Source organism: Notamacropus eugenii, chromosome 1, assembly GCF_028372415.1.
Source record: "Notamacropus eugenii isolate mMacEug1 chromosome 1, mMacEug1.pri_v2, whole genome shotgun sequence".
NCBI classification, from domain to species: domain Eukaryota; kingdom Metazoa; phylum Chordata; class Mammalia; order Diprotodontia; family Macropodidae; genus Notamacropus; species Notamacropus eugenii.
In genome coordinates this window covers 435,763,045-435,783,307 of record NC_092872.1, presented here as the reverse complement: position 1 = coordinate 435,783,307, position 20,263 = coordinate 435,763,045, and the positions used below count along the sequence as shown (strand labels likewise).

General features: G+C 37.1%; 1 protein-coding gene across 3 annotated transcripts in view; it reads right to left on the bottom strand.

Moving 5' to 3' along the window:
* PAPPA (pappalysin 1) overlaps nt 1-20,263 on the bottom strand; it is a 287,476-nt gene that overhangs the window by 127,037 nt on the left and 140,176 nt on the right. The gene's annotated exons all lie outside the window — the stretch shown is intronic.

The window sequence follows — 20,263 nt, the reverse complement described above, 5'->3', positions numbered from 1 at the left end:
AAATACCATCACAAGAGCCAGAATAAATCAATTCATTATAATTCAATTATTTAATGATGGGCTATTTCCAGCTGGGGACTCCAGTGACCAATAACATGCCTGAGGGAAAGAGTCTGGACTGATGACAGAAATATGATCTGCGTCTCTGTAGCATACATCTCTCATGGCATGGAGCCAACTTATATATGATAAAAATGGAATCTCATCTAATCATGACCATCTGTAACGTCACTCCTCCCCATATTCTTTTTTTTAATTTAAATTTTTTTTCTCAAGAATGCTTCTATACATCACTTCCTGGATACCTCTTCTAAAAGACAATGGAAATGGAATTGTATCTTCTGCAAGTAAGTGAATTACCGGGGCTCTCTTTTAATTGTGGACCACTGGCTGGACTGAAACGTCAGCATAATTAAGACATGAGATCATAGAACTGTAAAAATAGAAAGAAAGCATCAGATGAAACCTCCCACTGAGCCCTGAGGCCAAAAGGTACCATGGCCTTACAGAAAAGAGGACTGGTCCTGTAGGAAGTCGAAGACCAAGATTTGAACGATGTGACTAACCATGCCATTTTCTTGAGACTCAAGCTTTCATAAAATGAGGACAGTAACACCTGCCCCTCTACCTCACAGGGGTGTTACGAGTCTCAAACGATATCTAAAATTCATGTGAAGTGCTTCATAAGCCTTAAAAGTGTTCAGTAAAGAGCAACAAAGCTCTCTGTCTTATTCATAGTGTCATCAATAATAATGATGATGATAGGGGTAGTGATGATGAGAATATATGGGAAAGATCTTTAGAAAATATCGGACTTATGCATGATATTCCTGTTAGAGTCAATAGAAAAGTCAACATTGGGTACCTTTGTTGATCAGTTGTTTCACTCATGTCCAAATCTTTGTGATCCCTTTTGGGGGTTTCTTGGCAAAGATACTGGAATGGTTGGCCATTTCCCTCTCCATCTCATTTTATAGATGAGGGACTGAGGCAAAAAGGGCTAAGTGACTTACCCAGGGTCACACAGTTGGTAAGTTTCTGAGGCTAGATTTAAACTCATAAAGATAAAAGTCTTCCTGAATCCAGGTCTGGCACTCTACACATTGCACCACCAAGTTGTCCTTACTGATATCCCAAGTGATAGAAAATGTAGGTTCAAATCCTGTTTATACCATTTATCAACTATGAACTTGGGCAATTCTGTTACTTTACATAGGCCTCAGTTTCTCCATCGTAATAGGAAAAAGTCTTGACCAGATTATCTCTGTAGTCCATTCTCATTCTAATATCTTGTGATTCTGTTATCTAGATCTTTTGATTTCAAAGGCATCGTGTGAACCAAGTGTGCCCAGGTGGGCCAGCTCTGGGGTTAATTACCCTTGATTCTTCCTTTCCCCCTGTGGTGTTAGAGAGGAAAGGACTAATCAATCTGAGTGTGCTGACACACTGGATCATAGCTCTATGCATGTATGGGCCTTCAGGCTACTTTTTTGGGGGACAAAGATATACATTTGTCCAAAACATGAAAGGGGGAGTGGGGCAGGGAGAGCAATACACTGATCTTCTCGTGTTCCTCTAGCATATTCAGATTTCAAAGAACATTACTAAAGAGTGTGCGACTACCCACAATAGGAATTAAAAGTATTAAGGCACAAACTGTAGGAAACCCTCCCTACACTCGAAACCCTTCTCTTACCCTGCCAAACATCAGGGGCCTATTTAAATGAAAGAAAAAGCAAATTTATGAAAAGCTTAATCACTCCCTCCCTGCTCACACACCCTCAGATTCATGATGACTGGCATAAAAGGGCTTCTTATGTTGTTATTTGAGCCAAAGGCCTCCTTCCTCCCCTAATATATTGTAAGATCCTATGATAGGTAGAAACAAAGCCTTAGATCTGCTAGAGTCAGATGCCTCAACTCATGAAAAGGAAATCTCTGATTTCTATAATCTTGGTGTGTGTGTGTGTGTGTGTGTGTGTGTGTGTGTGTGTGTGTGTGTGTGTGTGTGTGTGTGTGTGTATGTATGTGTGCTGGAAAGAGAGAGAGAGAATTTGTTTGTATATGTGTGTAAGTATGAATGTGTATCTTCATGTACATGTTTATGTGAGTATATGTGCATGTGTGTGTGTGTGTTTTTTTCCAGACCAGTGATTTCATCAGTGTAGGGAATTCCCACTGTAGAAATTCCTCTGCAGTTAATAGTTTGAGAGTATTGCTTAAGGCACCAAGAGGTTAAGTGACTTGCTTAGAATGATGCTGCCAGTCTGTGTGCTGGGCAGGCCTCGAATTCTAGTCTTTCTGACTCAGAGGCCAGCTGTCTATCCTCTCCACCACACTGAATCTCATGGAATTCTTACAGAGGCTAATTTCTTCCTGATCATGCTCAAGACCCCAATAAATCTGTCTGCTTGGAGTCAGTAGAGCCTGAGGGAGGAAGAAAACAGAGAGACAGTTTTCTGAACTTCATGGAGATTATCCACTTCACTGCCAAGATCTTGTTGAACAAGCCTGCTGGAGGTCCCTTCTCTAAACAAGACCCTATTACCTAGATAGGGTCTCCCCTCCATTCTTTCTTGCTACTACTGACCTAGGGGTCATTGGTTGTATGTGTCCAACTCCACAAGGGATTAAATCCTTTCAAAAGCTAGGGGGAAAATGAAAAAATGTGTTAGAAACCACTGGGGAAAGCTTTTATTTTTCTAATTTACCATCTTAACCTCCCTCACTTTCAAAGGTCCCTGTTTCTGATGAGGGCATATCATCCTTCTAGTTAAGGATAAAACACGAACTCTAATTTAACCTGGTATTTCAAAAGACATCAGAGTATACACATTTAGTCTAAGACCCCTTGTTTTACAGATGGGGAACTGGTGGCCCAAGGACATGAATGAAATGACTGGCCCAATGTCACACAGCTAGTAAATGTTAGATGTAGGATTTAAATTCAGATCATCTGAATACATTCAGTATTCTTTCTACTTGAAGATGTATCTTCCTACCCAATGAAGGTCTGCTGAATTTAATTTAATTTTATTCCATGGAATTTAATTTTATTCACTGGATATTTGTGAAACATCTAGAGATGGTTGGATTCATGGAATTTCAGAGTAGGAAAGGACTTTAGAGATCTACTATAATCCCTTCATTTTACAGATGAGGAGCTGAGGAGAACCTAAGAACTTCACAGACTGGTCCAAGGAGCCAGAACTTGAACTGCCATCTCCTGACCCTTCTTCTAGGGGGCTCTTCTCATTATAGTTCAGTAACTACAATGATGCTACTTTGTTATGTGAAGGCATTTTATAGGAATGCCTTTGAATTAAGATTCAGGTCATAAATTGTTCATACACTACAATGGGATCCCATGAGCAACTGTATTTTTCTCAAAGCTATGTAAATGCCCAAGTATGAACTGGGAGTCAGGACACTTAAGTTCTAGTTCCAATTATGTGTGACCTTAAGCAAGTAATTTCCCTTTTCTGGACTTTATTTTCCTGGTCTTTAAAATAAGAGGTTTGATTTATAATCTCTAAGGTCCTTTCCAACTCTGTCTTTCTCTGAAAAGGACGGACAGGGAGGGGGAGGAGAGTGGAAAGAATAGCAGTTTCGGAGTCAGGAAACCTGGGTTCAAAATCCTGCTTCTGTCACTTATTCCTAGTTCCAAGGTGTCCATATAAATACACCCAGTGGCTACCAGCTTAATGTCATGATTTCAACCAGCAAACTTAGTACTCTAATTCCCCTTGTACTCTCTCAGTGTAAGACAAGTCTCTTTTTTGGCTCCATTCCTGTCCATTTAATTGAGGATTTAAGAGAGCCCCGCATTTGGCTAACAGAATTGATATGGGTGTGGTGGTATTAAGTAATTGTCTCTTCTCTAGTTGAACAGAAATCTGCCAATAATGATTTTCCCCCATGTCCACTGCTAAGACAACCAGAGACTTGCTGAAAATGGTCTAATAAGGAGGATGCCTGTTTTCCTCATTTTTTTCTTTAAAATACTAGTGCAGTAGACTATATTGGCCAAAGAATACTTCAGTCTTTGCCTTCAAAAAACCTTGGAAAGGGTGAGAATCGTTACCCCATTTGAAAGGTGGAAAAACCAAACCTCAGAGGCAATCATATTAATAGTAAAGTCTAGGATTTATTTTAAAGGTTCTAAATTCTATGGCTTAATCATCACTTGTTGGGAATATGGTAAAACTTCTTTCCACGTATAGCAAGAGGCTGGGCTAATCGTCTCTAAGAGTCATTCCATTCTCAGAATTCTATGACCCCAAGATGGTCTTCATGGCTATAGATTCTGTCTATAGATTTTACTCCAGTTCATTCCAAGACAATTTCCAGGTCATAAGACCAGTTAGAGTTAGAGAGTATATTAAAGACTGTCTAGTCCATCTTCGTCATTTTACAGATGAGGAATCTAAAACCCAAAGTGGTTAAGTGTGATTTTGTTCAAGATCACCCAAGTAGTATGTAACAGAAGTAGTATTCAAACCCAGATCTTTGACTCAAAATCTTGCATCTTTTCCATGGTACCATGTCAATGATTATGTATGTTTCTTAGAAGCAAAATAGGGGTAGGGAGGTTAGCCATGTTGTCAGAACAGTTAATCAAGTGCCTATGGGGACAAATCCATATTATTGAAAAGCTAATCTAAGGCAATTTGCTAATCATTGACTTACCCAGTCATTCTAATTATTTATCCTGGATGTGATATTTCAGTTACCCTCTTTCCATCACTCTTCCCTTCCAAATGATCTTTTTCATTGGACTGTTTAACTAGCTTCAATTTAAATTTTCATCAGGACTGGTAATTTTAAATTGCCCTAAAATCAATTAGCAATTGGTCATCTCCCAAACTGAACTAAGGCATGAATAGCCAAGGGGCTGAGGATCTGGCAAGTACAATGGAAAAAGTCAAAAGGGGAATATGGCCACCCCCAAGAAGAAGGTATAGGAGACTGCTGAAGGTTTAGGAACCAATGCTAGCAATTAGCAACTCTAGCTTAGAACATCTTTCAAATGCCAGTTAGAACCTAAAGAAGGTTTAGGTAATACAAGATCCCATTCTCCTAAAAAAGAAAAAACCCCATTAGTAAACTAGAAATTTCTGGTTTCAGTCTTCTCAATAACCACCAGAATGAAAAGTGAAGAAATATTGTCTTGGAAGCTAAAAGTACTGCCAAGAGCTTGGCCCACTGAGAAATATGACTATCTGTGGAAGAAAAGATGAAAGTCCCTTATTTTAGAAGGGCGATGAATGTGCCAGGGAGTCAAAAGAAGGCAGACGGTGCATGGACGTTTTTTAGGATGGATAGTCTTCCACACTATGAACAATATTACCTAACTTATGGTATACTAAACTCTTGAATTAAACTTTAATACTTAAGGATATTCATTGAAGTATAGATGACATATCTCTAATATAGCTTTCCACTGTCAACTCTAATAACATCTGATTAGCACCAGATAATTCCTCTTTAGCACAATGACATCTATGTATCAATATCTATTTCTCTATCCATATGTATCTATCTGTATATATAAATATGTATATCATATACATATATATATATACACACACATAAATACACATCTATACATAGACACATAAGTATATATGTGTCTTTTTTTTTTTCCAGATCAGACAAAATAAATAGTATTTTTAAGTTCAGCTGTTTGTCTAGGGATAGTTCCAATCACAACAAGCTTTATACCACATAAGCACTCATCCAAATTTTAAAAACAAAAAGAAAGAAAAAGAACAAAAATGCAAGAGCTTGGCGTCCAAGTAACAAATTCTTGGAACAAGGCAGATGGGATAACTTAACCCCCAAAGTTTTGTAATAACCTATGTAGGAACTATCCCATGATAGATAGGTTGGGTGTGAAACTCCTCAGCAATGGAAATATTCAGGCAGGCCCTATAGCGTCCATCTTCAAAGACTTAATCTCCATCTCAGACTATTGATCATATTTAGTAATTCTTACCACTAGGAATAACATCTTGTTAGTCTCTGCTATTGGTTTGGTATAAATGGAATATTGAAGGCAAGAAATAGGTGACTTCCCAAATTCCTTCAAATTAGCTTCACATACATCATAAAAGTCTAAGGTCAGTGGGGTCTATTAACTTTGGAAAGCTTACACTGGTTCCCAGGTCTTTCATTGATTCACATCTCACCAAATGGAATCACTTTTCCTACTCTATCAACACATCTCCTAGTTAGCTACCAAAATTTGAGAATAAGTGAGCCTGTGTCTATTGTACTTTAGGAATTTCACAGAAGAATACTATGGACTTGGAATCAGTTTCTTGCAACAATCTTATAATGTTCCTTTTTTTTTTTTTTGGTCACATACAGATGCTTATACCACTAGATAGAATACAAGGAGGACCCAATTTATACCAAATTGTATTTTGAAGGTCATTTTAGTGAGTTTTCAGTGAAAATACTAACTGAAAAATGTACCATTGAGGACCATTGGATGGAAGGGACATTAGAATGATGTAACACAGAATATTAGAATTGTAAGGGATCTTAAACATGGAATGTTAGGCCATACATCTTAGGAGTTTAGGAAAAGAATCAACAATGTTTGAACATTTTCCGTTTAAAGACAATGAAATAGGCCCAGGGAGTTGCAAAGTGAGTTAATGGCAGAGTTGGGAAAACAACCTAGGCCTTCTGTTTCTTAAAATAATGTTCTTTCCACTATACTGTGCTGAGGTGGGTTATAAATCTAAATTTGTGGTAAGAAGATTAAAATAAATTCTTGTAAAATGTTTGAAAAGTATTTTTTAAATAAAATTTTATTAACTTGCATCAAAAAATTTCTCTCAGAAAAACATTTATTTTTTTTTAAAGAGAAATCACCCTTCAGCTGTTTATGCAGCTTTATTTCTCTCAAAAGAATTTGAAAAGTATACAAAAGTTTTCTGGATAAGAACATGAAATATGTTAAGATTTAACAGAGTGCTTTGATTGTCTTATCAATTTATATGGATTTGGGTACAAATCCTAACTGCCATTTACCAGCTGTGAACTTAAGGTAAATACTTTCTTCTTTGATTCAGTGAATTGTACGCTGGACTTAAAATCAGGCGTATCTTGGTTATATCCTGCCTCTGAAACTTACCAGTGATGTGAACTTGGGCCAATCATGTAACGTCTCTGAATCTCTGCTTCCTCATCTAGAAAATGAGGAAGTTGGAATAGATGCCTCTGAGGTTCCATCTGGCTCTAAATTTATAATCCTTCAAACTTCTGTAAAATGAGGCTCATAGGATGGTTAATTGCCGGTTACTTTTAGTTTGAATATTTTATGTTGTAAGCTTCACTTTTCAGGCTTACAATACTAAGCAAAGGAGTGAAATGTTACAACAAGGTTTTTTACAACAATGCTTTTTCTTGGGTCTTCCCCTTTTTCTGGCCCCATTCTACCATCCCAGTCTTGTTCCCCCTAATCTTGGCCCCATGTTTCCTCCACCCTCTTCCACACACCCACACCCACATACATTGTCTGATGATTAAGAAGAGGTAGTAAACAGCATGATATTTTACTGAAATCTGCAGATAAAAAGAAACTAGGAGATGTCTTAAATAAAAACAAGGAGAAAGAAAGGTTACAGAGAATGCAAAAGAGCTTAGACATAAGCAGGAAATAACAAAGTGAGATTCAGCTAGGAGAGCATTAACTAATAAATAAAAAAGAGTAAAAAACACTGATATCCAGAGGGTATGCCTAAAGTGGAAACTATTAAAAGAACAAGACCCTAAGGTGACAAGTGATAGCAAATTACAAATAACATGATTATAATGTTATTTCATTGAAAAGGAAAAGAAAATCAAGTGTTACGCAAAAATAAAGTCCCTTTCTCTGCTCCTAAGGCATATGACATTATATAAGTCACTTCCCCAGTGTGGCCTCATTTTTTTTATTTTAAAAAATAAGAGAGAGGGCTGGTAATCTCCTTGCTTTAAAATGGTATGTATCTGATTTATACTTGGGGAACAGGAGTAGAAATTATGATTATAAGTCCTTAAATTCCTATATGTTTGATTTTATTTTAGTCTAGTCTTATAATTTTATGGGCTTAGAGGACTCCCAGGGAGTAAACTCCCTCTATCAATACAGATAAGAAAGTGTTCTGCAATTTATAGTCTTAAAAGAGGTTCATGTAGTACAGTGATTTAAGTAACCTACCCAGGGTTACATAGCTAGGGGTCAGACTCTCAGGTCCTTTCCAGCCCTGACATTCTACATTCTAATAGTCTATGATATAAATTATCTTACAGCTCTGACATTCAATGTTCTGTGGTTTAATACTAATTCTTCTAAGGTTTCTTCTAGTTCTAATATTCTGTAATATATTTTCTTTCACGTGTAACATTCTATGTTCTATTTTTAATTGTTTTAGGGTCTTCCAGTTCTAACATTCTATGACATTATAATAGAGGTTCATTAAATTAATATCAGATAAATAGAAATCTGTGACAAGATACACAGACATATGTATAGAAAGATAAAATGCGTTTGTTTATGTGTACTTAATGAGAAGACTTCCTCTATGTGGCAACTCCCCTAGTGTGGAAACTCCCTGTAACTACAGATCCACTATTCTGAAATTTATAGGCTTTGAGTTCCTAAGGGCAAAGAAAGGATAAATGACTTGTTCATAGTTGGACTGCTAGTATGTTTCAGAGATAGGATCTGAATTCAGTTTTTCCTAATGAAAAAGGCTGGCCCCGTATAAACTACTTTTAGCTTTGTCTCCTGTGTGCATATTCACATTTATATAGTTACCACAGATAGATTTTAAAAAAGGTAGCATATCTGTATCAATGTGGATATACCCACATATCTGTATCCAGATACATATATATAATATATATCTCCATATAGATAGATATCTATTAAAATAAATTTCAAATCAGTGAAATGTGTCATTTCTCAATCCATAATTGGCAAAGATTTTGAGGAGTTAGTATTCTACAAATAGGTGACATTTGTATCAGAATATTTCCTAGATAGGCCCACAAGATCACTAGGTAAGTCAGGCTACCACATCAAAATTAAGTCAGTTACCCTAACTTAATACAGATGATCATGACTAAGGTGATCACAGTGTGGTTCCCGTAAAGGAACCATAGCATCAAATTCTAACCCTTCTTCTCCTAACCAATTGATCTCGACTTGCTTAAAGACTGATCATCCTTATGCCATCCTACTTACACTTGGCTAGGTTTTCTTGGTCACCAAGCCAGGAAAGACCTAAAAACAGTGGAAGCTGAGAACACACTGTGGGGTTGTACTTTGGTGAGTTTCCTTTATCTCATTTGTCTGGTTACTCTTGTGAACTTCTTCAATTTTTCTCTTTACAGCTGGTTATTATCCATCTGCATCCAGATGTTCTTGAATAGCTACGTGGTTTCATTGTTTTCTTTTCTCTATCAATATACATGAGTGTATTTTGATCCTTCTAGTTAAGCATTGTGAGAAGTAGGGGGAAAAGACAGAATGAGAGAAACAAAAGGACTCAAATACTAAGGGTTAAAGTTTGGGGGGTAAATGAAAAAAAAAATGACAGGCATTTAAGCCTGACCTTCATTCAAATATTGGGATCCAAAGTCTAGTGTTTTCAAAGCTGAATATTACATCTGGAGGATCTCTCTTCTGATCATTGATTTCAATGCTGCCAGTACCATGGTCCTCGACAACAAACATTTGGAGTAATTGGCTGTTAGACGGAGCTGGAAGGACCATTTGTTCATTGTTTGTATTTAATGTTCCAGCAAAGTGGACTACCAGCTAACTATTCACTGAACTCAACCTGCTCCCTCGTACCTCTGTATATCCTCTTAGACTGTTCTCTGTGCTTGAATTAAATATTCTCCCCATATTCATTTGTAAGGCTCAGCAACTATGCAACCTTCTTCCTTTATTCCTTTCAGGTGAAAGTGAATCCTTTCTCTCATCAAATATTTGTAGGTTACTTTGTTTGAGTCCCTCTTCACTATTACCAACCCTTCCACCCCACCCCCTACTCACAATATATCTTGTATTTTCTTTATCTGTGTATATATTGGATTCCCATCATTATCCTAAGTAAAACATAAGTTCTTTGAGGTCAAGAATTTTGTTGGTTTTCATGTGAGGTCCCCTCCACCAGAAAATGGCAAGTAGTCTATAACTTATTAGACCACAAGATCCTAGATTTAGAATTGGAAGGTAATCCTTTCATTTAACAGATGAAGAAACTGAGACAAAGTCACTATCTGAGGTCATTTAGCCAATAAGTGGCAGAATCAAGGTTTGAACCTAGGTCCTATGATTCCAGACTCCATATTCTTTCCAGTGCTATCAGATAAATTCTAGGGATTTGCTTGAGGACAGCAGAAGTCAAGTCATTCCCCTATGGTTCCACCTCAAGTGAGTGTTAGAGATACTACTAGATCCCTTATCTTCCTATCACTGAGCCAGCACCCTTAGTCACTATACCCAGTTGTCTCTACTGCTTTATGCATTTTAGGTACCTAATATGTGATATTATTCAATTGAATTCATTCATCAATCAATTTATTCATTTGTTGATTCAACAAAATTACATTGAATAATTTTGTGTCAGGGACTGTGGAGGACACACACACACACACACACACACACACACACACACACACACACACACACACACACACACACAACATGGTCCCTACCTTCCTGGACATTAGGAGCCCCATTGTGGGTAAAGCACAACTCACAAAAGTCAGGGAATAGTTCTATCACTAGGCTATTCAGGAACCAAATTAGCAACCTTTTAAGTTTTTTTTTTTCCCCAAAAAGCTCTGGGCTTGAATCAATTTATTTTTACTTTCCAGGTATTCAGCAAATCTTTTGCCTGAGCACTTTAGTGAGGTGATGGCAGTAACTAGGGCACTCATTGTTTGGGGCTGGAAATTGTGTGAGAGTTCATGTCCTATTATTCTGCTAGTATGGCTGATGGTTGCACTGCATTTTTACATAAGATTTTAACTAAGTAGATACAAAGACTTTGAGACCTTAAACCCATCTAAAACAACTCCCATTGAGAAACCTGAGACCCAGAGATCACAAAAGTACTAAGTAACTGGGTCCAGATCTGAAGTGGAATCTCCAAATCCAATCCAAATCCAATGTTCTTTCCACAATAGTGCACAAAACAAAGATTACTCCCCCAGTCAATGCTGACGTTTTGGATTGTTCAGAGAGGTAAGGAAATTACATGAGATTAGCGGATCTTTTTTTTTTTTTTTTTTTTGGTGGTGGTGGTAGGGAAGGAGAAAGGAGCCACTATCAAAATGTTTTGATTGACAAATGACTTTATGTATGGAGATGGCTTCATATATTCCATGGAAATACTTATTCTTGCCCCCTCAGATATGAGGAATTTCTAATAATAATAATTGAAGATGCTTAAATATGATATTTCCATAGGGATGTCATAGTAGGTAGTGAGTTAACATGGGATCCCTAGGCCAAAAGGACTGATTCCATTGTCCTAAATTGCCTAAATCCTCCACTTTCTTTAGGGATTATAGGGGAAACGGCTGGTTTGATGTCTTAATAGCCATAAAATCACTTTTTTTTCACCTCTCAAAATATTTTGGGTTTCTCACGTATACAATAGCATAGTCTATTTGAATCACAAAACAGATTTCATTGCAATCTCCCATCTTGTCAAGGAAATCCCTAAGCATATCATATCTAACTTCTGCTCAAATACTTCTAATTCAAAGGAATTCACTACTTTGCAGGTTCCCTCTCATTAAAAAATCCTAATTCTTTAAAGAAAACATTGCTTATTTTGAGCTGAAATTTGTTTTCCTGTAATTAATTATCACTCATCGGTTCTAGCTTTGCGTTCAGAAACTTCACAATCTGTGCTCCACATCTGTGCTCCTTCTTTTACATAATAGCCCTTCAGAGATATCTGAGGAAAGCTTTCCCTCTCCTTATCACTCTCAGTCTTCTCTTTTCCAGACTAAAGATCCTCAGTTCCCTACACCTCCCCTCAAATTAGACTGATCTGGCATTGCTTTCTTCTAGAAATTTCCAGCTCAACCACAGTATAATAGAGCATCATTAAATCTGACTTCTATACTCCCTGGTTAGGAATACATTACATAAAGTAAACATAATCATAAAAAGTAATGAGATTTGAAAGTAGAACCCAACTTTTCTATCTTCTATCTATAATATCATTTTCATCTGATAGCTTACTCAAGTTTGATACTTAGATAAACCAAATTTTATTTAAAAAATTAGCCAGTGGTAATTGCAAGGTTTGCAATGTTTAATTCAGTCTTAAGGATAATTTGATTATGGACTTTTAACTGGTTTTGAGAGTTAAAATTAGGCATAGGTATTTGTTTCGTTTTGTTTTTTCCTATAGAGAATGCCTCAATTGGGGAGATAAGTGGTAATGACATAAAAACAAAAACAAAAAAACCCAAAATATGCTTAAAACATTTTTTTTAGAAATCAGACTAGGAGGAAAAGGGTATCTCACTTAGAAAAGGTTAATCAGCTTAGGAGACCACTTTTAACATCACCCTTCTGTGCTAAAGGAAGTCATCTATAGTCATCCTGATCTACATCTGGCCACTGGACCCAGTTGACTCTGAAGGAGAAAGTGAGGCTGATGACTGCACAGTCATCCCTCAATTAAATCCAATTCACTTGCAAGTCATGGCATCACCTCCCTGATATCATGGCTCTCTTAGAGATGGAAGGACAAACATTAAAAAAAAACCGAGTTTAAAAAAAACAAGCAACTTTCAAAATACTCCCCATTGCTTTATAGAATAGAAGCTAAACTCCTCATTCTGGTGTTTAGAGCTTTCTATGGCCTGACTTCACTTAACCTAAAGAACTTTATTTTCAGTCATGGTGGTTTTCTCAATGTCTCCTACACATGCTTTTGTTATTTCCACTAGCGTGTTTTTTGCTCATCTTTTCTCTAGCCTCCCTCACCCAAACTTCACTGTGCTTATTTGAATCTTGCCACCTTTTCTGGGCAGCTTTCCCTGACCTCATTACCACACAGTGATCTCTCCTTTTTCCTACCCCCTTTGTTGTTGTTCAGTCCTGTCTGACTCCCTGTGACCCCATTTTGGGATTTTCTTGGCAAAGATGCTGGTGCACTTTGTCAGTTCTGTCTCCAGCCCATTTTACAGATGAGGAACTGAGACAAACAGGGTTGATTAAGTGACTTGCTCAGGCTCACACAGCTAGTAAATGTCTAAGGCTGAATTTGAACTCATCAAAGATGAGTCTTCCTGATTCCAAACCCAGTGCTCTATCCACTGTGTTACCTTGCTGTGCAGCCCTAATGCTTTAGCTCATTCATTGCACCATAGGGTCTGCTGCCTTGTTTTGTCAGTTCAGTGAATGTGCCTTGTAATCCAAACTCAACTATAACATGTTCTCTGAATACTATTTCCCTCTCACAACAACCACTGGGTATTTTAGTAACAACAACTACAATAAATAACAGCAGTAATTGCCATTTCTACTATACTTCAAAAGTATAAAGCTCTAAGATCCTTCAAAAGCATAAAGCACTTTTCCGTCTGACATTATCACTGTGAAGGAGGCAATACAAGGATTATTATCCCCAATTTTACAGGTGAAAAACTTTAGCTCAAAAGGTAAAATGGTTTACTCTCAGGCATACAATTTTTGTGTCATTTGAATCTAGACCCTAGAATCATGGGGATTTTCTAGTTGGGGGGAAAAAACTTAAGGGTTAAAATTCTTTATTTCTGTAGGTAAGGAAAGGAAGGCTCAGAAAAGGTAAGAATTTCTTGAATACAATGCATAATTAATCAATAACTGAAATGAATTGCTGAAGATCAAACAGGTAGCAACTGGTAAAACCAGGATTTGCACTGTGGTCATCCAATTTCAAAGAATAATAAGACTGATATTTGTAAAGTACTTTAAGATTTGTAAAACGCTTTCTTCCTAATAACTTTGGGAAATAGGTGTTAATAACCATTTTATAAATGGGGAAATTAAGGTTCATTGAAGTAAAATGACTTTCCATGGATCACATGGTAGTGTGCACCACACAGGTTTGCTGACTAAATCGTCTTTCTATTATAGGATTCTGTCTTCTCATAAGGATTCACAGATGATAGTTTAGATCTGGTAGGATCCTTAAAGGCTATTTAGAACAACTCCCTCCACCCCTCTTTTTTATGGATGAGGAAACTGAGACAAAGAAAGGTTATGTAATTTGCTGAAGATCACACAGATATTAAGTGGCAGTCAGCATTTGAACTCAAGTCCTCTAAAACAATATTTAGTACTCTCTCCACTGTACCACATTCAGTCCATACCAATGAATTAATGGATCTTATTTTGTGTCTCTTTGAATGATTTACTGTAAATATTTCCAGTAAGGTGAAGAATTCAGCACAGATTCGGTGACAGTGATGAGATCTTTCTAAAAATAGTTATCTTCAGATCAACTTTAGGTTAAAGAAGGTATTCCTCATCATTCAGTTAATAAGGTTACTCAGAAGTCTAGGTAAATAAGAATGCAAGACATTTAAATAAATGAAAGTGCTAAAGGTATTTAGTACAACTTGGCTTCAGGCTAAAGACAGTGCTGGGCATCACTAGGAAAGTGAGAATTCTGGGGGTCTTCAAGTCAATGAAGCTTCTAATCAATATGGGTACTTACTAGGTGTGGGGGACAGTGAATACAGGACATCTTTAGTTAATGAAGATAATGAGCACTTAGGTCAATGTTAGTTCTGAGTATCTCAAGCTTGATGAAGATGCAAAGTGAATAAAGGCTAGATGTCTGGATCAACCAGAATGCCAAGTATTTTCACATCAGTGAGGGCACTAGGCACATTTAATCTAAAAAAATTTCTGGATATTTTCTGGTCAGTAAGGATACTGAGTATATACATCAATTTGGGTATTAGGAATACTTTGCAAATAAGACATGATCTTAAAGAATTTCACTGAGAAAGGAATGCCAACATCAACAGAACATAACTGTTACTCTTAGTGTCACTATAGGAATAGGGAGAAGGGGAGGGAATAAATGCATGGAATTATTTCCCATGTTGTGAAAGTATGATTCATTCATCAGTTTATTTTAAGTATACTACTCTGTAACCCAAGTTTTTTAAAAGAGGAATAACATTAATTCACTAATATTATAATTTACTTCAGGTTAGTTAATTCTTTTGTATTATACAGCTCACATATATAATTTGCTTCTTAGCCAAGCTTTAAAGTCTATCATCCCTAAAGTAATCTTAAAAAAATAAGATTAGAGAGCTGAGACTGAATATAATGTATAAATGGAAGAAGTAAGGTATGAAAAACATAAAGATACTTGCTGACAGATGGGAAATTGATGAGAAAATGGTTGAATCCTCTAAAGTTAAGGACAACAAATGAATGTAATGGTATATGACTATTCTACAAGAAAGAATAAATATAGTGAACACAAAAAAATGGAAAAATTATATTAATCTGTACAATGTGAACTCAGTAAAACCAAGAAATACATACTGTCTACAATAATGTAAACCCAAAGCATAACAGCAAAATAACTTAAAATGAATACTCTGAAACCCCATAATGGCCAAGAGTATGAGAAGGCACCCTGCCTTCTTTCCCTTAAAGAGTGAGGGACTCTGAGGTGCAACGCATAAGAATTTTTTGCCATGTTGATTTATTTTGCCAAACTGTTTTTCTCCCCGCTTTGGTATAAGAGATAGTTGTCTAAGAGGGATACACTAGAAAATGTAGATGATGTAAGAACAAAAGATAGGTAAAAAAAAATGTTATAGAGTTTCAATGGCACCCAGTATATGCTAAGGAACTGATCTATCTAGTATGAAAGGTGTATCTGATGAAAACCTAGCAAAGGAATTGTCTCTTTGGACTTTCAAAGTGGGAAAAACAGGAATAAGGTAATTTCAGTGAACACAGAATAAAAGAACAGGGGGAGAGAGAAGGTAGAATGTTAAAGTCAGAAAGGATCTTTGAAAACAGAAAGTAGAATGTGAGTTGGAAAGAACCTAAGAGATCATCTAAAAGAGGAAAATGAGGCTGAGGGAAAGAAATGACTTGCCCAAGGTCTTACAATGAATGATTGATAGAGACAGTCAGAACCCAAATCTACTGAAGCTCCATCCTCTTTCCAGTTTATTTGGCTATCTCCCTATGACTGTCTAAGTTCTGGCTAGATTATTTTCAAATGAGAATAATTTTCAGAGTCATCCTGTGCTACGATAAATTTGTCTGCTCTCATTAAAATGCTTGGGAGGACAAACTGTCAAAAACAAAAACAAGATTCATTATTGTTCCAAGATCCAGAACCAGGCTGGGGGAGCAGGATACAATTTATTGGTGTATTTAGAATGTGATAACCCCTCCTGGATCACTGCCTTGTTGTGGAGGAGGGGCTTGTGTACCTCAATGAAACTAAGAGCTATGGAACTACGTTCAGGGTTACCCAAGATGGACAGATCATCGTGGGGAGTTTTAACAAAAGGTGATCTGCTGGAGAAGGAAATGGCAAACCACTCCAGCATGTTTGCCAAGAAAATCCCACGGACAATGTGGAGGACAGAGGGACCTGGTGTCTTGAAGAGTCAAATAAACTGAATGATTCAACAATAACAACAATAATTAAAAGTTGCTATTTTCATGAGCTATGAAAAACACACATTCACTTATATTTCTTGCTGTGACACACTGGTAAGAGTGGAGGCAAAGCAAAAATTGGAAAAGAGAAACATTTCTCATTTCTGACCCAAAATATCCTAGTATGTGGAAAGGGTCACAGAGTACTAACTGGGACCTTAAAAACTCTCTTGTACCTGAAGAAATGGTTCTGCAAACAGAAAGTGATGTTGATCACACAAGGGAGGAAACCTGCAGAATAACAACTGGGACCCATATCTCCAAATCCCCAGTGATAGGATTTCAAGATGGAAGGGACCATTTTAGTGACCACCTAATCCATACCTTGACACTACTTTACAAACAAGGAAACTGAGGCACAGAGATGGGAAATGCCTTGCCTTAGATCAACTATCAGGTACAGAGACTAGATCTGAACCCAAATCCTCTGACCCTATAATTGGTGCTCTTTCTAGACCATGACGAATTTTTTTTCCCATGGTGGAAATTGGGAATAGATTTTATTAAAATGGAAATGGTTTGGTGTGTGTGTGGGTATACACACTCATGTGCTTATATATGCATGTTGAGCAATGAGTCTATATTTCAACACTAATAATCACTATACAGAACATTATTTAAAAATGATGTTTTATAAATAAGATGACTAATATTAACAATATTATCAGCGTTGGCACTATAATAATTATCATAAACAATCATAATAAACATAAATCCAAAGATAGTGACACCCTGTGCCTCTAACCTACCCCTAATCTTTTCCACCTCTACCAGATGCCATTTGTTTTTCCTCATTGTTTTTCTAAGATCCTATTAGACTATCTTCAAAAAAGAAACACTATTAATCTTCTTGTCTTGCTTTCTCAACTTTCCTCTGAGGAGGCCAAGACAATTTAACAGAGGGGACCACACAGACCTGTCACCTCTGGTGATGTGATTAGGGATGGGAAAGTAGATTGAGCCCACCTTATCTGCCTCACTCAGGGAGCCTGGAGGGCTGTGGGAAAAGGGGAAGAAACTGTGAATTAGAGAGGCTGAAGGTGGACTTATCAGCAAGTGTCCAGCTCAATGGTTGGAAGGTTGTGGCTGGAACAGAGATAGAAAGAAGCAGACAGATACTGCGAGTGAGCCAGGTACTGAGAGCAGGACCAAGACCAGAAGAGGGATCAGGGACTAAAAATGTGTTTATTTTCTTAACAGAATTTCTTGATGGTGTTAGAAATGGTATTTTCTTAGCAGTGTTAGAAAACATGATGACCTTAGGGGCCAACACATAGGTGTGGACCTGGGCCCAAGAAGTTACATACGGTGACCTTCTGTCCTTGCAGGCCTTCCCAGGCCCATTTTTGTTTTATTTTTAATGGAAAAACAAGATAATGATGATGACGATCTTAGGCAAAGCGACAAACCTTAGGAAACCCCAAGATACAGAACAGGAGAAGAGGAATTTTTTTGCCTTATACTTATATCGGACTCACTGGATTACTGTCAGGAAAGCACATTGTAAACCTTTATACACAACATAAATGCAAGCTATGGTTGTTATTAAAATGAATGATAATGATAGCAAGTGTTTAGAACATAGTTTCAGATAGACATAGTTTATAGAGAGTTGACTTTGGGGTCAGGAGGACCTGGGTTTAAGTCTTATCCCTGACATGTAATGGTAAGTCACTTATTTCTCAGTGCCTCCAGGCAATTTTCTAAGATCTCTCTGTAGCATTTGCAAGTGATGCCTATTTCTTGTGTACTCTTTCCATTTAGGGTTTTCATGGAATTATTATCCTTTGGGTTTCCTGCTACCTGTCTGACTGCCCCTTCTTTGTCTCTTTTGCTGGATAATCATTGATAGTCTGCCCCCTCTCTGAGGGTTGACCCCAAGGTTCTATCCTGAGTCCTCTTTCTCTCAATTCATCACCTGTCACAAGTTCAATTATCATTTCTGTAGATGACTCTGTTCCATAAATCCAGCCCTAGTCTCTTTTCTGAGCATCAGTTCCATATAATCAACTGCTTAGACATTTAGACCTGGATATCTCATAGGGATCTCTAAAACAGAACTTATTATCTTTTCTCCAGAACTACTCCTCTTCTGAACTTACCCATACCTGTCAAGGGTACTCCTGTCCTTCCATATAACCTCAGAATCTTCCTCCACTCCATGTCCTCCCTTAACCTTAATATTCCATCAGTTTCCAAGTCTTCTTAATTCTATCTCCATTGCATCTTTATGTATCTTTTACCTTCTCTTTACTCAAATAGACATGATCTCAGTTCAAGTTTACATTACTTCTTGCATGGTCTATTGCAATAGTCTTCTGTACAATAGTTTATAGAACATTTATTATAAAATAAATAGTAGCAGGATATCAACTTGTTCCAGGACCCTTTCTGTCTTTTTAAATGCCACTGGGAAAAGAGATAAAAACACTGAACAGTAAAATCATAAGATTAAATTAGAGATGGAAGTTATCTTAAAATAAAATGTCAAAGCTGGCAGGTACCTTAGACAACAGAATAGAAATGAAAGTTTAGAAGGTACTTAGAGGCTATCCAGTTTGACACCTTACTTATTTTACAGATGAAGAAACTGAGGTCCAGAAAGGTGAAACAACATAATGAACGTCACTCAGAAACTTAATGGCAGAATTCAAGGCCATAACTTCTAGTTTAGAGCTCCTTGTACTTAATAAACCAGGCAAAACAGGTCATTTCAATTCTTTATTTTTCTAAAGGCATCTGAATACCACAGTATTTGTAAAGCTATCCCCAAGGAATAATCATCATGGTATAAAGAATACGTTCATAAATCAAAAGGAAATAAGATCTTTTGGAATCGCTCTGGGGGAAAAAATGGTCATCTACCAAAATTTATTAAGCCCCATTCAATCTGTGGCACTTCTCTGGGACTGTTTCAAGATCTATTACTAAGAAAAGGAGGAAAAAAATACTTTTGGAAACTTCATAGTTTGGCTGACTAATTTGCCTATTCTGTTCTCTTCTCAGCTCTTATCAGTGACATGTCCATAGTTATGACATCAGGGTGTTAGAAAATGAATCATCAACCCCCTTACTGCTCTAGAAACAATAGTTACAGCCAAGTGCCTGTAGGTGGAACCTATCTTCTTACTGATCTCATACTTTTTGAGTGGCTCAGACCTTGTTGTTGTAAGTTATGAAAGGACAAGATAATTTTCACATTTGTTGGGACAGGAGCCTTTCCTAAACAGGATTAGCTGGTGGTATTTCTTTAGTAGAACAACTTAACTGGAAAAACCAAGAAGAGAGAGAGGGTCTATGAGGGAGGCTGTATGGCACCTTAGAAACCATTCAGGATGGGGCAGTTTCCAACAATAAAATCACATTCTCCTGTAAAGAATTATACATTATATGTTCTAGCTCACTCACTTTGCTGATGTTGATGGGTACTAAAGCAGAGAAAGGTGAGAGTGACTTCAGTAAGGTCACACATCAAAGTTAAGATTTAGGTCACCTACTTCCCACTCCACCATACATGTAAATGTGGCCTCCTAGACT